Source organism: Hemicordylus capensis, chromosome 5, assembly GCF_027244095.1.
Source record: "Hemicordylus capensis ecotype Gifberg chromosome 5, rHemCap1.1.pri, whole genome shotgun sequence".
Taxonomy (NCBI): domain Eukaryota; kingdom Metazoa; phylum Chordata; class Lepidosauria; order Squamata; family Cordylidae; genus Hemicordylus; species Hemicordylus capensis.
The window spans coordinates 58,169,041-58,183,931 of NC_069661.1; the positions used below are offsets into that span (position 1 = coordinate 58,169,041).

Below are 14,891 nucleotides of genomic sequence, written 5' to 3' on the forward strand. Positions count from 1 at the left end.
AAAGCTAAGCAGGTCTAGATCTTGTCACTGCCTGGATGGGTGAGGGTGACCACATGGGAACCCCATGTAAGCAGCTCTCAGTTCCACGATGGAAGAAAAGTAGCATAGAAATGTAATAAATAAATGTTGTGAGCAGCACTTACCAAAACATTTTCTTAACTTTTGCAACATTTACTACATGCTTTCTTAATTGTTCCTCTTACTTCCCAACTGCTTGTTGTTAGACAACATTTTGCAAAAGAAAGTTACAATTAGGAAATTACATCATGCTTCTGCAGGACTTGCGTGGTAAAGTACATGAGTAGATTAGTGGGTGAGAACAGGATTCCATGCATGTAAAAAGGTGCTGATCAGGGATAAAACCCCAGTGCCCCAGGGCTGTGCATATTATGAACCTTTTTGAATCCAGTGCCTGCCTATCATCTATCTAGAATGTGATGGTTGAATCCAGGCCACCCTTCCTAATTGCTCATCCTCAAGAGGTGATTGATGGTCGTCAAACCTGATACAAGTATGAATATTTATATACTGTTTTTCAACAAAAGCTCCCAAAGCGGTTTACAGAGCTATGAATAAAATGACACCCTGTCCTCATAGGGCTCACAATAGCTTTACCAAAGGACTCAGTCCTGTGCTGAGAAGGCTTTTTGGAAAGATCTCTGTCAACTGCTGCCAAGGGTTAGGATACTTAGTCCCCACAGAGTCATCCTGTGATTTCTGAGCTCTCTGTAAGAATTTTGGGAACTTGTTTTGGTCTTGTTATGTGAGGAGACAAGAAACTGAGCAGCTGACAGAATCTTCAGATGTGCAGGATGAAGTGCTAGGCTCCAGGCTTGCAGGGACACTCAGCAAACTGCCCTCCATTGGCCACCCTCCGACCTTGGTGGCATCTCTGAGGTTTGTGGTGGAGCTTTCCCTGGCAGATGGAATGGGAGAGAAGGCAAGCACAAAGCAATGTTCCCAAATGAGAGTCTTCATCCAGGTGCCCCCCCCCATCAGCGAGTGTGAGCTCTTCCGCACAGCAAGAGCCCCTGGGGGAAATCTGCCATTTGTGGATGAAATAGGAGGTGATGTATGGAGCACAAAGTTGGTTTCTGGGGACTGGCTGTAAGCCTTTCAGAGGGCCCTGAGTCCTTGGTAGCTGCCCACTGATGCCAGCTCCGCACACTGGGGTCCTTCATTTGCCATTGCATTCTTAAAGCATGATGATACCATCTTGGGAATGAAAGCTGTTTCTTCAGGGATGCCATGCTACAGATACGAATATGAATACGAAGAGTATTTATATACAACTTTCAACCAAAGTTCCCAAATTACATACAGAAATCAATCAATCAATCAATTAAATGGCTGCCTGTCCCCAAAGGGCTCACAGTCTAAGAAACATAAGAAAGACACCAACAACCACCACTGGAGGGATGCTGTGCTGGGGTTGGATAGGGCCAGTTGCTCTCCCCCTGCTAAATAAAGAGAATCACCACTTTAAAAGGTGCCTCTTTGCTCAGTTAGTAGGGGTCTGTTACAGATAAGCAGGCATTTAAAACTGGGATCAAGCCACATTGCCCTTTTCAAAACAGTTACTTTCAAATAATAGCACTCTTGAGTTAAGAAGGGAGTACTTTTGGCAATTGGCTCCACTCTTCCCTAGAGATGAGGGGAAATGGCAGTCATCGGAGACTCATCTCCTTGCTGGGGATTCTAGTTCTCCCAGCTGTGAATCTTTCTTTTCCCTTTGCACAGAATCTCAATTGTGCATGGTAGAATACAAGCTTATTCCATTATGTAATGTTGTTAACTCCTGCTAACTGCAATTTCCAGATCTTGGCCATTAAGGGTCATTTAATTTTCAGTCTTGCTTTGTTTGAGAAAGCCTAGTTTTATTTTGAATTTTACTTCTACTTCTGATTTTTATAGGCTCTTGTAATAGTCTTTCATTATATCGTGCACCCCTAGGCTTTTAATATCTCCTTTTACTTTTAATATGTAATATGTAATCACCTCTTATACTTTATTATGGTCTATGACCATAGTAAAGATTGATTGAGTAATTGTATATAGTGCAAACCATAATGGACTATTTGCTTTCAGGGATGGCACCCAATTTGGGATGGAGGGAGTTCAGAATGAAACTTCCCCAATTTGAAACAGTTGCACCAATTACAAGTCAAGTCAAACACTCCCCAGAATTCAAGTTGGCTTGTAACTTGCTTGCCTTGGCACCTGCTGCCTCCAGTTTCTCTCCTTTTCCAAACTTACTTTGCAAAGGGAGAGAAAGTGGCAGGCATCAAGGCTCTCATGGGAAAGCAGAAGGTTACCTTTGTTTCCACTGTGTTCCCAGAAACACAGGAGAGGCTTCTGGGCATGCCCAGAAGGAATTTGTTATTCACTCCATTTAGCCTGGAAGAATTAAAATGTCAGATCCTGTGCTCAAAAGCAAGGCTGCACAACTGGAGGCCTCCTGCAGATGTTGGACTACTACTTCCATCATCTTGACTGTTGACCACTGCATCTGGAATTAATGGGACCTGAAGCAACCGCTGGAGGTCTGAAGTTGTGCAGCCCTGTTCAAAAGCCTTCATGCTGTTGCCAGGTACACAGCAGGGACTTCATCAAGAGCTTTCCAATGTTCTCAGCCTTCCCTGCCTTTGTCCCCCCTCCCCCTTATTCCTAAGAGAAGCTTTGTAAGGAGAGCTGGTCTTGTGGTAGCAAGCATTACTTGTCCCCTTAGCTAAGCAGGGTCCACCCTTGTTGCATATGAATGGGGGACAATGTGTAAGCACTGTAAGATATTCCCCTCAGGGGATGGAGCCGCTCTGGGAAGAGCAGAAGGTTCCAAGTTCCCTCCCTGACTTCTCCAAGATAGGGCTGAGAGAGATTCCTGCCTGCAACCTTGGAGAAGCCGCTGCCAGTCTGTGAAGACAATACTGACCTAGATAGATCAATGATCTGATTCAATATATGGCAGCTTCCTATGTTCCTATGACAGGGAAGGCTGCAGATGGTGGAGAACTTTCCCAGGTTGGTCTTTCTCAGCTTTCAGAAAGGCCAGAGAACTGTCAGAAAGCCTGAGCTGGAACATGGGAAGTTGCCTTATACTGAATCAGACCATTGGTCTATTAGATTATTATTGTCTACACCAGGCCTGCTCAACTTAGGCCCTCCAGCTGTTTTTGAACTAGAACTCTCATAATTCCCAATCACAGTCAGTGACCAATAGCCAGGGATTATGGGAATTATAGGCCAACATCTGCAGGATGGCCAAAGTTGAACAACCCTAGTACACTGACTGGCAGCAGCTCTCCAAGGTTTCAGGCAGGAGTTTCTCCCAGCAGCCCTACTTGGAGATGCCAGGAAGTGAAGTGAACCTAAGACCTTCTGCATGTAAGCAGATGTGCTACCATTTCCTAAAGGGAATATCTTACAGCAGACAGTGCTCACATGCAGTCACCTTTCTAAATGCAAACCAAGGTGAATCCTGCTTAGCAAAGGTTTCGTGTTCTTAACTGGAATTCTCTAAAAAATTTTGGAAAGACCAGGTCTTTTTAAATTGAGATGAATTCTTACCCAGCTCTCTTTGCTTTCCATACAGGAAAATAGTAGTGGGAAACAGGATGCTGGACTAGATAGGCCTTGGGCCTGGTCCATCCGGGCTGTTCTTACGTAGTGACTATTTCAGGGTCACCACAATTCATAGTCCAGAATAATTCATGAATAAAGAATCATCTGTAGATTCTTAACTATGTAATTGTACATTTCATGACGACAACAGAATCCTAAAATGTAGGTTTTATGACATGTTGTTTTTTTGGTGTTTGATGGTTTTTACTGTTTAACTAATTTTAAGGTTTTAAATGATTTTTATGGGATTTTATTGTATTGTAACTTGTGTAAACCGCCTTGGGATGCTTTACAAAAGGTGATATAGAAATTTATTTATTTATTACATTAATATACTACCCCATCCCAACAGCTCTGGGCGGTGCACAATAATAAAAATAAAACCCACAAATCAATCCTTTTAAAAACAATCATTACAGAACAATTTAAAAACAGCATAACTGTTTATAATTGAAGAAAAATAAATAAATATTCATATACTAACCATTCACAACTACACACCTTTTGTACATTCAGTTTGATTTCTATTCCATATCTGTTTACATATTAACATGCAGGGCTTCCTCCAGGTTTCAGGGAAACTTGGGTCTCTCCTACCTGGGTGGGCCCTGATAGAGTCACACCACCACCACACAAGGTCACAGAGACCAGCTCTGGGCACAGAGGTGACCTCAGAGATCAGTAGTGGGTCCTCCCGAGGGCCCTGGGCAGCTGTTCAACAATGCCAGCCCCTGATGCTCACCCTTCACATCAACCCCTCCTTTTTATTGACCTACTGGACTGCACTTTTGGAGCAAGATTTGATTGTGCAAGTAATAAGGACTAAAAAGTTTGAGCTGTTTTTACAGCTGCACATTTGATACCATGTCAGTTTATTCTGCAGTCCAAAGAACCTTGAACAATTAGAATCCCTTCTTTTAATAATCTTCTCCTACATAGCACAAATAATTTCAGGATTCATTTGCTTTTTTGTACTAAACGTTTATACTGCAGACTATAATCTGCTTTATGATTAAGAAGGGCAGAAGGGCAGCTTTTTAGGATGTAAAGGTTAAGTGTGCCATCAAGTTGATTTCAACTCCTGGTGCCCACAGAGCCCTGTGGTTTTCTTTGGTAGAATACAGGACGGGTTTACCATTGCCTCTTTCCGTGCAGTATGAGATTATGACTTTCAGCTTCTTCCTATATTGCTGCTGCCCAATATTGTACCAGTGGAGATTCGAACCGGCAACCTTCTGCTTGTTAGTCAAGCATTTCTCTGCTGCGCCACTTAAGGATGTACCTGCAGTAAAATACCTTTATGTACTGGTACAAGGAACAAAGCTGTTCTAACTAGCATCAGCCACTAGATGGCATTACTGTATTATAATCACAATATACTGTATTAACCACTGTATTGTATCTATAGTACAGCAACAGCTGGAAGGCCAAGGTTGCCTAACACACACACACACACAGACACACACACACTGCTTTCCCACCATAGCAAACTTTTCTAAACTTACTTAAGTAGTGTAATGCCAAAACAGTGATCTGATGGATGCTTTGAATAACTATGTGGACTGAAAAGACACTTGGCAGGCCCCTGCTTTGCTAGTAGTTTTCATAGATGGTAAACTGTGTATCTTCTTCGGGTGATATCTTTTAAAATTGTGGTCAGAATTGCTGATCAAGGATTGAAGACATATACAAATACGACGAATATTTATATACCGTTTTTCAACCAAAGTTCCCAAAGCGGTTTACATACAGAAATAAATAAATATTATTATTATTTACATTTTATATCCCGCTCTTCCTCCAAGGAGCTCAGAGCGGTGCACTACATACTTAAGTTTCTCGTCACAACAACCCTGTGAAGTAGGTTAGGCTGAGAGAGAAGTGACTGGCCCAGAGTCACCCAGCAAGTATCATGGCTGAATGGGGATTTGAACCCGGGTCTCCCCGGTCCTAGTCCAGCACTCTAACCACTACACCACGCTGGCTCTCTACATATGTTGAAGGGCTCACAGTCTAAAAAGGAAACATAAGAAAGACACCAGCAACAGCCACTGGATGGATGCTGTGCTGGGGTTGGATAGGGCTCTCCCCCTGGTAAATAAAGAGAATCATCACTTTTTAAAGGTGCCTCTTTGCTCAGTTAGCAGTAGTGACCAGGAATTCAAACAGGCATTCTGTACCTTGATAGTACACCCCCCACTAGAGAAGGAGGAATCTTGTTTGCTGTCAGATAGCTGTGCAGGTAGACAGTGCTTCTACCAAGCAAACTCATTTGCTGCTTGAGGCAAGCTGCTGCTTGCAAAGAAAGCAAGTGATACCATGGCTTGAATCAAGCTACTTCATCTCTTTAAGTGGAGGGGGTGAGTGTTTGTCGGCTATTCTCCCCTGGGTGGTCCTGATGCTGACCAGGCAGGAATCATTCTGGATGTTTAGTAATACAGTGAAGGTAGTCTATGGGAACGACGACAGAAATATGCTACATTTGGGATGGTTAGGAATACACAATATTTGTTTCTCCTTTTAATGCCTGTTTTTGCTCATATGTCTTAAAAAGGATTGAAAATATGTGAATATATATATGAGGATAGAAATATACGGATAAGGATAGAAAATATACGGCTATAAATATTTGTAGTAGTACTGGGAAAGGATATCCATGAACCAAATAAACACAGACTCTGTGTTGAGTCTGGAATCTCTGCCATAAGCTCTCCTTCCTGGGGATACATTTTGTGCTGCAGTGGTCACAGTTGCCAGGAATTAACGTCGTAGCCATGCATATTCCTCCTAGCATTTGCTTCTTATTTAACTGCAGTTTGCTTGCTTAACATACATTTCAGGAAAAATTTATTATCTGAAAGGTTCGGGTGCCCCCTACTGGGGACGGTAATTATAATTAAAGGACTGCAAACCAGCTATATAGAAGGTATTTCCACAGTTTCCATTGTTTGTTAGACCATTTAAACATGACACTGGACTTGTAACCAATGTGGTATTCCATCTACCTGCTGTTTAATTTAGATCTGGTCAACTCACCTTTGCATGCAGTCTTAATATTCCATAGACTGTGTTGTGCCAAAGTTGCATGTATAGCATCCAAGGATCAATTGCTGGCAGCATAGAACACTATGCAGTCACATTTTTCTTTAAAAAGAAAAGAAAGTATTTCAGGGCAATAAAACAACATATTCTACATTGTACTAGGACATTTGGGTTCAGAACAGATTTGTTAACAGTTGCAACATAATATTAATTAAGGATCTATTAAATACAGCAAATATTACATGTCATTAAGCTTAAGGTATTCCACTTAAAACTCTACTGATGCAAGAACAGTGAGGAAATACTATTTCCTTATACACACACACACACACACACACACACACACACACACCCCTCATCACCAACATGTCTGTATGAAAAGAAATTGTGTATATGGAGGAGAATCTGCAGGAGGCAGACAGTTTTTCCAGTCGCCACTGGACAAATATGCAGTTCTGCCTTCCCTTCCCTTCTTAGTGAAAGAAGGAAAGTCCAGGTATACAAAGGAAGCTGCTGAACATCAAATTCAGCACTCAGCATGGCGATTCTAATTGACTGTGGCACAGTACACAAAGGAAGGCAAGAATGGTTCAAGAAGGAGGGTGTGGAATATCTAATCTTGTCATGTATTTGATAACCCGGGCCATTCCTACACAGCAATTTTACTCTGCTTCCCCACTGGAAGGGTAGGTGTGCGTTCACACATCAGGTGGCTTTACATTGAAGTCCGTGCGAGATATCAGGGAGCACTCCATACACAGTTCAGGTTTTCCCCTGCGCATTGACGCTTAGCCCGCATTATCTCTGCACTTAAAAAGTTCCACTTTTTACTATGGCTTTTTGGGGTACTTTGATATTTCCAATATACACCACCATTTCTTCTGAGATGTATAGAGGGGCCATGCTGATAGAGCACTTTTTTGTAAAGCCTCACCTTTCTCTCTCTCTTGAACATTGATCTTGTGGACCATCAATCTATGCACCCACACTGGCGTGGGTGCATGGATCGATCTTCTGCAAGATCACCAAGCAAATGCTAATTATTTTTTTTTAAAAAAAACAACAACTAAGAAAAGTGAATGAACCCTGCATGGACATGGCCAGTCGAGAAGTTGCTGGTAGAGCGATAGAGGCCATGCTGGTAGTATGCCTTTTCTTAAAGCCTCATCTTACTCATTTTTGTTGTTGTTGAACATTTGCTTGGTGATCTTGCAAAACATCAATCTATGCATCTGCGAGTGCAAATGTTCGGAGAGAGAGAGAGGTGAACGAACCTTGCACAGACTTGGCCAGTCAAGAAGTCGGCCTTTCACAAAGCTGAAGCAAAAGAAGAAGAGCTGATAAATCCAGAAGGGGTCAGAGGAAGACTTTGAAAAAATTTGGAAGGAACTGAGAAGAACTCTATTAAAGCAGCCTATTTTTAAATTTCTAGTTTCTGTTTTTAACTAATGTTTTACTTTTGTTTTTATCGGGTTGTAAACAGCTCAGAGACGTAAGTTTTGGGCAGTATAGAAATATGTCTAATTAATTAATTAAAATGATATATAACATAACTCACTCAACTTTACCCCACTTAATTCCATGGTTAAGTCTACCATCTGGTAAAGGTCCTGGCTAGCTAACAGGATACTCACAGATACCATATATGGAAAAAAAGTGTGACGGAGACAGCTGACAACTTTTTAGAGGAGGATTCCTGGGTTGAGCACAGCACAGGTGGGTGGCAGGTGGGATCTGAGCAAATCTATCAGCTCTTGGAGGCAGAGAGAAGTTTCTGCCTCTCATGACAGAGGTTCATGACAATGGAAGAGGATTTCCCCATGATCACATGAGCCTTATAACCTGCCTCTAAGACTGGTTTTTATGTTAACAGGGCAAAGTGAGCAACTGGGGAGGAAAGTGTTTTTGAAATCTTGAGTTAATCTTGACAGGAAGGAAGAACTGATTGTGTGCAGCTCTGGAGGAAACTGCTACTGCTCTTGTTAGACATGATGTTTCCTAAGCAGGATTTCTCCTCCTTCTCCTCCTCCTCCTCCTCCTCCAAACCTGGTTGCTATGATGGCAGGCAGGCACTTCAAGTTGAGGGTATCTGCCAAAACAGATCTGGTGAACCAAAGGAAGAGGGATTCTTAAGATAAAGCCAGGGCATTTCTCCATAGGTCACATGATCACTGCAGTTGACCAGCATTATGGGCAAATCTCTCTTATGAGCATATTCACAAGTGAGGTAAGAACATATTCTAGTTTGAAATGTCAGACTTGTTGATTTGTGAAAGTAGGCCCCACAGCAGAATCATTTCTAAACTGAAGTACATTCTTGCTAATGTAAGGGCCAAACTGAATAATATATCTAGTGCATGAATGGGGTGTGTGTGCACTTCATTATTCTAACATAAATGGCATACCCAGATGCCCACAATCTGGATTAGGGCCACAGAGGGCAAAGGTTTGAAGCTCCATCCCCTCCATGCTCTATTTCTCAATGCCCTGCATATGCTGTTTAAATTAAGAGGGTCAACATTGCAGTTGGGCCTGGTCAAGAACAGGTCTGAGGACTGAAGTTTACTCTCAGCCCACACCCCTTTCATTGCACCAGCAATGGCCCAGTCAGCCAACAGAATGACCCTTGCACTGGGCAGGGTTCTTCAGAACCAGGGAATAATCTCACTGGGCAGCTGGAGGAGATGGCAGGTTGATGGTTGCTTCTCCAAGGGTGGAAAGAAGAGGAGTGTTGCTGAAGCTGCCAAAGGTCATGGCAGCAGAGGCAGCTTCTCTGCCTCCCTCCCTTGGAAGAGAGAGAAGAACTTCTGTTGCCTGCTGCCATAGGAGACCCCTGCCAACTGAGCAAAGAGGCACCGTTTAAAGTGTTGATTTTCTTATATTTAGCCAGGGGGGAGAGCAACTGGCCCTATACATCCCCAGCACAGCACAGCACAGTAGCGGCTGGTGGGCTTTGGAGTGGGGGAGGGAAGGGAGAACTTGGTTACAGAGGCAGAAGCCTCTATGCGCGCAGGTGCGTCAGTGACTTCCAGTCATATCCAGAAGACGAGGACAATGGGGTGGCAGGGAGGTATGCGGCCACCCCAATGGGCTGTTAAAAAAACTGACGCCAGTGGGGGGAAAGCAGCAGGAGGGGCAAGTGCAACCTTCCTCCGCTCTTAAAGGACCACCACCACCTTCGAACCACCCTGCCATGGTTCTGTGTACATCTCTAGTGGGGGGAAGAAGATAGATAGATAGATAGATAGATAGAAAGAAAACAGGGCAAAAAACAGGGAGGAGGCAAAAAGCAGAAAGGAAGGGCAAAAGTCAGAAAGAGGGACAGAAAGCAGGGATTGCATGGCCCCTCACACCAAACAAACAAGATAGTGAAAGATCAGACTTACCAGCAGCCAGAGAATCCTCCAGAGCAAGGAAATTCCTCCAGCCCCTGCCAGCCTGCAACTGCCTCTTTTGGTCTTACTGGCTGGAACAGCTGCTACTCTCAAGCTGCTCCAGCCAATCTAATTCCTAGGGGGCTCCTCCTGGCACTGCCCCCAGGAAGAAGGGTGGAATGTATTTAAAAATATACTCCCTGAAGCCACCAGGAAGTGCATTTTAACCCATTATTTTAGTTCTTCCTGGGGGGTAGTTGCAGGAGGAGCCCCCTAGGAAACAGATTGGCTGGAGCAGCTTGAGTAGCAGCTGTTCCAGCCAGTAAGACCAGAACAAGATGTTACAAGCAGGAGAGGATGGACTGGAAGAAGCTCCCTGCTCTGAAGGTTTCCTTGGCTGCTGGTAAGTCTTGATCCATTATTAGTTTGTTTTTGTTGGCGGGCGGGCCACCGGCCCTCCTGCCTTCCTGCCCTTACTGACCAGCCACCACTGGCACAGCATCCCTCCAGTAGTTGTTGCTGGTGTCTACCTTAGGTGTTTGGGTTTAAAATAAAAATAAAGATGGTGAGCCCTTTGGGGACAGGGAGCCATGTTTATATATCTAATATTTTTCTGTGCAAACTGCTTTGAGAACCTGTGTTGATTCACAGTGGAATATAAATAGTAGTCGTCATCGTAGGGTAGGATGGGAAGAAGCTTCTGTATAGGTGGCTTAGAGTTGAGCCTAGGTTAAAGGGAAAGTGGAACAAGGGAAGCAGGAGGTGGGGCCAGTTGGTGAGGCCTGTAAGCTGCTGGCTAAAGAAAGCTTTTCTTAGTATGTCGAAGGACCTGCTGGATTGCTCAATTCCCTGGATTCTATGATGTTTTACTTCAGCCAAAAACCCAGCTTCCATCACCACCTAGGAAGCTGACTGGGGCAGGCAGGTAGGCCCCACACCTTCTCACCCCACAGCCAGTGCAACCTACTACTGGCCCTGTATGTTTAAAAAAAAAAAAAAATCAAACATCAAGGCTCCAATTGTGAAATGGGTCCTATTGTGCCTCTCATGTGCCCTAAGCTTATATTTGAAGGAGGTGCAAGAAGAAGTGCTTAAAATCCATTTTGGAATTGCTAATCAAAACAATGCAACGGAGAACTAGTTTCTGCTTCCTTGGCTATAATTACATTTTAAAACCTTGAACTGTAAGCGAAACTGAGTAAAGGGCCTCATTCTGTGTTTCAGTGAGAGTGCATACATGTATGCCATTGCGTTCTCATCTTGGCCAAATGTGGGTTCCTTGTCTTTCTGATGGAGCCCCCCCCCCTTCTCTTGGAAACAGTTCCAATATGCTTTAAGGAAAAGGCTCTTCCTTGGTGAAGATTTTCAAAGGTCTCCCTACAAAAAGCCCAGGTCAGGGACAAAGCCAAGGGGCATGGTTTGACTGCATGCACATACAATACACCAAATTCTCCATGAAGCTTAGCTCCTATGTATCAGTGCTCTTCAATGAGAGTTGCCATGCCCCCTTAAATTCTGGGTTTCACCTAGATTTTAAGCATCTCACCCAGATTGCTTAGCCCACCCAGATTTGCCCGGATTTCAGCTTTTTTAAAGCTAAGCTCTAGCCAGAAGCGGAGTTATGGAGCAAAACGTACAGTCACTATTCTGCTCAAAAATTATTTTTCAAGCCAATTTACATGATATGCAAATTAGGCACCCAGATTTGGAAAGCCAGAATATGGCAACCCTATCTTCAACCCAATGGCTCTTACTGTATTTGCTTCCCTTTTTTTCCCCAGGCTGGATTCCCAACCCCCAGACAGTGGCACCCATGTGCTTCACCATCTGCAAAGCTTTAGCATTGCAGCTGGCATGAATCAGGGGAAAAAACCTCTCTGGAGCCTTCACCAGTCAGTGACAGCTCTTGAATTGGTTTTAATAGGGTTAGGGTAGACTCTTTCCATCCAAAGTGCCTTTCTCACACCCATATGTACAAAACCTGGAGTGTGCAAAAGTTTCTTCCTTTTAAAAAATGAAAGGCAGGAGAGTGCTATTTTCTCCTTATGTGGAATGGAAGGGGTTTTATAGTAAGCGCCTGGCAGGGTAGTTTGTCTCCAAATATGTGCTTTCATTCTGCCATTGGCAGTTCCATATTTATTTACAGGCACTTATGCCATCCCCCTGGCTTCCAAGTGTACTCCTCTTTGGATATTTGAGACCATCCTCTCCCTTAAGATCTATAATATCAATGACAGCTGTGTTGTGTGTGCAGCTCACATAGCAACTCTGCATGGCTGTCTGCCAAAACCGTTGGCATCGACTACCTTATGACCATATTTTAGACGAGCAAGAACAAAAGGCAATGGAGAAAGATGGTGGGAGGGGAACAAACGAAGACCACAGTGCATGGCTAATAATAACAACCATGTTTTTTTTTAAGCAGACATCTTTGGGTTTATTTTTGTGGTGATGGCTTTTATTCTTGGAACCAGAAGCACAGCAGAGGCATGAGAACCCTTTGTTGCATCACCAACTGGCCCACACATGTAAGAACCTTTAGGATAGTTCCCAGCACTGTTGATAAAAACATATGGAAACATGTGTGGTTTCCTGTTTCTGACTCACTGGTGCTCTTTCATGCCACGTGAGGAGTAAGCAGACTGCCTTATCATCAGGCTGAGGCTAGCCATGAGACTTATCTCTTTCCTGATTGAAAGCAGATGCAAGCTTTTGTACATCTCTGGCATTCTCTCCACTTATGCAAAGACTTCATGGTAGGTAAGGGTTGGTCTAGATGTGACCTGGGAGTTGTGGATTAGAACTCCTGATCAGTGTTTGCTTTTTTAAAAAGTGTGGTGGTGTCCTGATAGGGATTGAAGTCATGGTGGTGGCGTGGAGGGGAACTAATCCCCCCTCTTTTTTTGACCCCCCTACCACAGTTCCAGTTCAGATCACATCCTCACCTGGAATTGCTATCTATCTATCTGAAACATTTAATATACCGCCCACTCCCAGGACTCTTGGTGGTGTACAAAAACATGCAAAGCAAGACAGCATTAAAATTACATTCTAATTTAAAAACTAAAGTAACTTACAAAAAAGAAAAAAAACCAAATAGGTAAACTACAGAGCAAAAGCCTGGTGAAAAAGAAGTCTTCAATAGAGATTTAAAAATCAATAAGGAAGGAGCTAAATGAATCTGAAGGGGAAGGGAGTTCCAGAGAAGTGGGGCAGCAGCCGAAAAGGCCCTTTCACGGGTCCTAGCATCCCGAACCTCTCGGAAATGAGGGACCGACAGAAGGGCCTAGTTGTAGAGGGAAGAAATTTTTCTCTTCAGCAACTAATGACGATGTAGCCATTTAAGCCAGGGAATTGGCACAGGGCAAATAATTAAGCCACTCCATCCCTCATGTCACATTCCCAATTCAAATTGTGGCACCCTGGTTCCGTTTGAGAAAAGAAATGGCACTGAGATATCCAATCTCAGAAACAAGGCTTCATGTAGCCTTGATTCTCCTTTGTGCTGTCCTAGGAAGGAAACACAATGGCTGTGTTCCAGTATGACAGACAACAAGCACAGAAGGGAAATTCATACAACATGGAAGTGAATCTTTTTGTCCTGCTCTGCCTTTGCTTCCTCTTCAGGCTTGAAGAAGGACAGTATCAAAGTGAGCAACTTCCAGAAGGGGAACTATGTTTGTCTGCCTTTCTTTTCCTTGCCTTTTTAAATGTGTCCAAAAATGCAGGTCTATAATATAATGCTTTTTGTTGTTTTGAATCAAAAATTAATTCAGTATATCTCAAGGTATTAGCTTTCAAGTCCCCATTTTATTAGGGAAATCAGCTGAGGGCACACATCACAGCACATGTCAAGTGACCTGACACTTCTTCCCAGTAATCTTTTCCTTCAATAAGGTAATGCCTGACTCCGCACAGAGTGTAGCTGAGCCACCATAGCATGCTGAACTGTGTGGCTAACTTGACCCATCTTAAGATCGAAGACTGATGACAGGTCCTTTGCGTGTTTACTCCACAGTTGAGTCCTACTGTTAATACGATATGATGTGTGAACAAAGAATGCTTCTCTCTTACTTTGTAGACAGTTCAGCAAGGCAGACACATAAACTATAAAGTGGCAGCTCTTGGTTTAAAGGAGAAAATGTATTTTATCTATGCTCAGAGGCTATACTCTCTGTTGTCCCATTAGTACTTTTGCACATGTAGTACTTTTCATGCATCTACAGAAGGAAAACATGAGGAAACCCATAGATGTTTCACTGTTATCTTCAATAGGCCTAAAAATCTGCAGACACCAGTAGTGGTAACCTCTTTGCACCTTATGCCCCATTAGGAGAAGTGAAAAGGGATGCCCAGAGGCTGTACCCTCTGACAGCTTTTAAAAAGTACTAGTTTATAGGAAGTGGGTAAAGACACAGATAACAATAAGTGTGACTCAACATGCCATAATCTTATTAAAACAGCATAAATGTAGCAACCTAAGAGCATCATGGAGGAGATAGCTATAATTGGTTGCTAATGCATTTTTGGCACTGATAGCTAACTATAATGAAGCTGACACCTGTCCTCTGAACCCAATTTATATCTCTTGAATTACTAATCTAGTTCTCATCTGAGCAGAGGAATATATCAATTAGTTTTTAGAATGAACCAAGTATAAAGTGCTTTGATTCTAAATTATGTTGATTCTTTAGCATTGCAGGGCTGATGTAACAATTACTGTACAAATGCTGGTTGAGTGCTTTTCCTCCACTCTAACCTAAGTACCCATTTGCAGATGAGAGAATGGAGTGGGGCTACTGTAATGTTCTTCACATTGTATTTCCCCCCAGAATCGGGTATTGAGATAGTCACTGC

At 43.2% G+C, this 14,891-nt stretch overlaps 1 protein-coding gene across 1 annotated transcript in view; it reads right to left on the reverse strand.

Moving 5' to 3' along the window:
* Positions 1–506: 506 nt before the first annotated feature.
* RNF150 (ring finger protein 150) overlaps positions 507–14,891 on the reverse strand; it is a 159,600-nt gene continuing 145,215 nt past the window's right edge. Inside the window, exons 9-10 of the transcript XR_008308274.1 lie at positions 6,655–6,762; positions 507–1,251 (exon numbers count right to left, since the gene is read on the reverse strand). The gene's annotated coding sequence lies outside the window, so the exon portion shown is untranslated. The remainder of the gene's footprint in view (positions 1,252–6,654; positions 6,763–14,891) is intronic.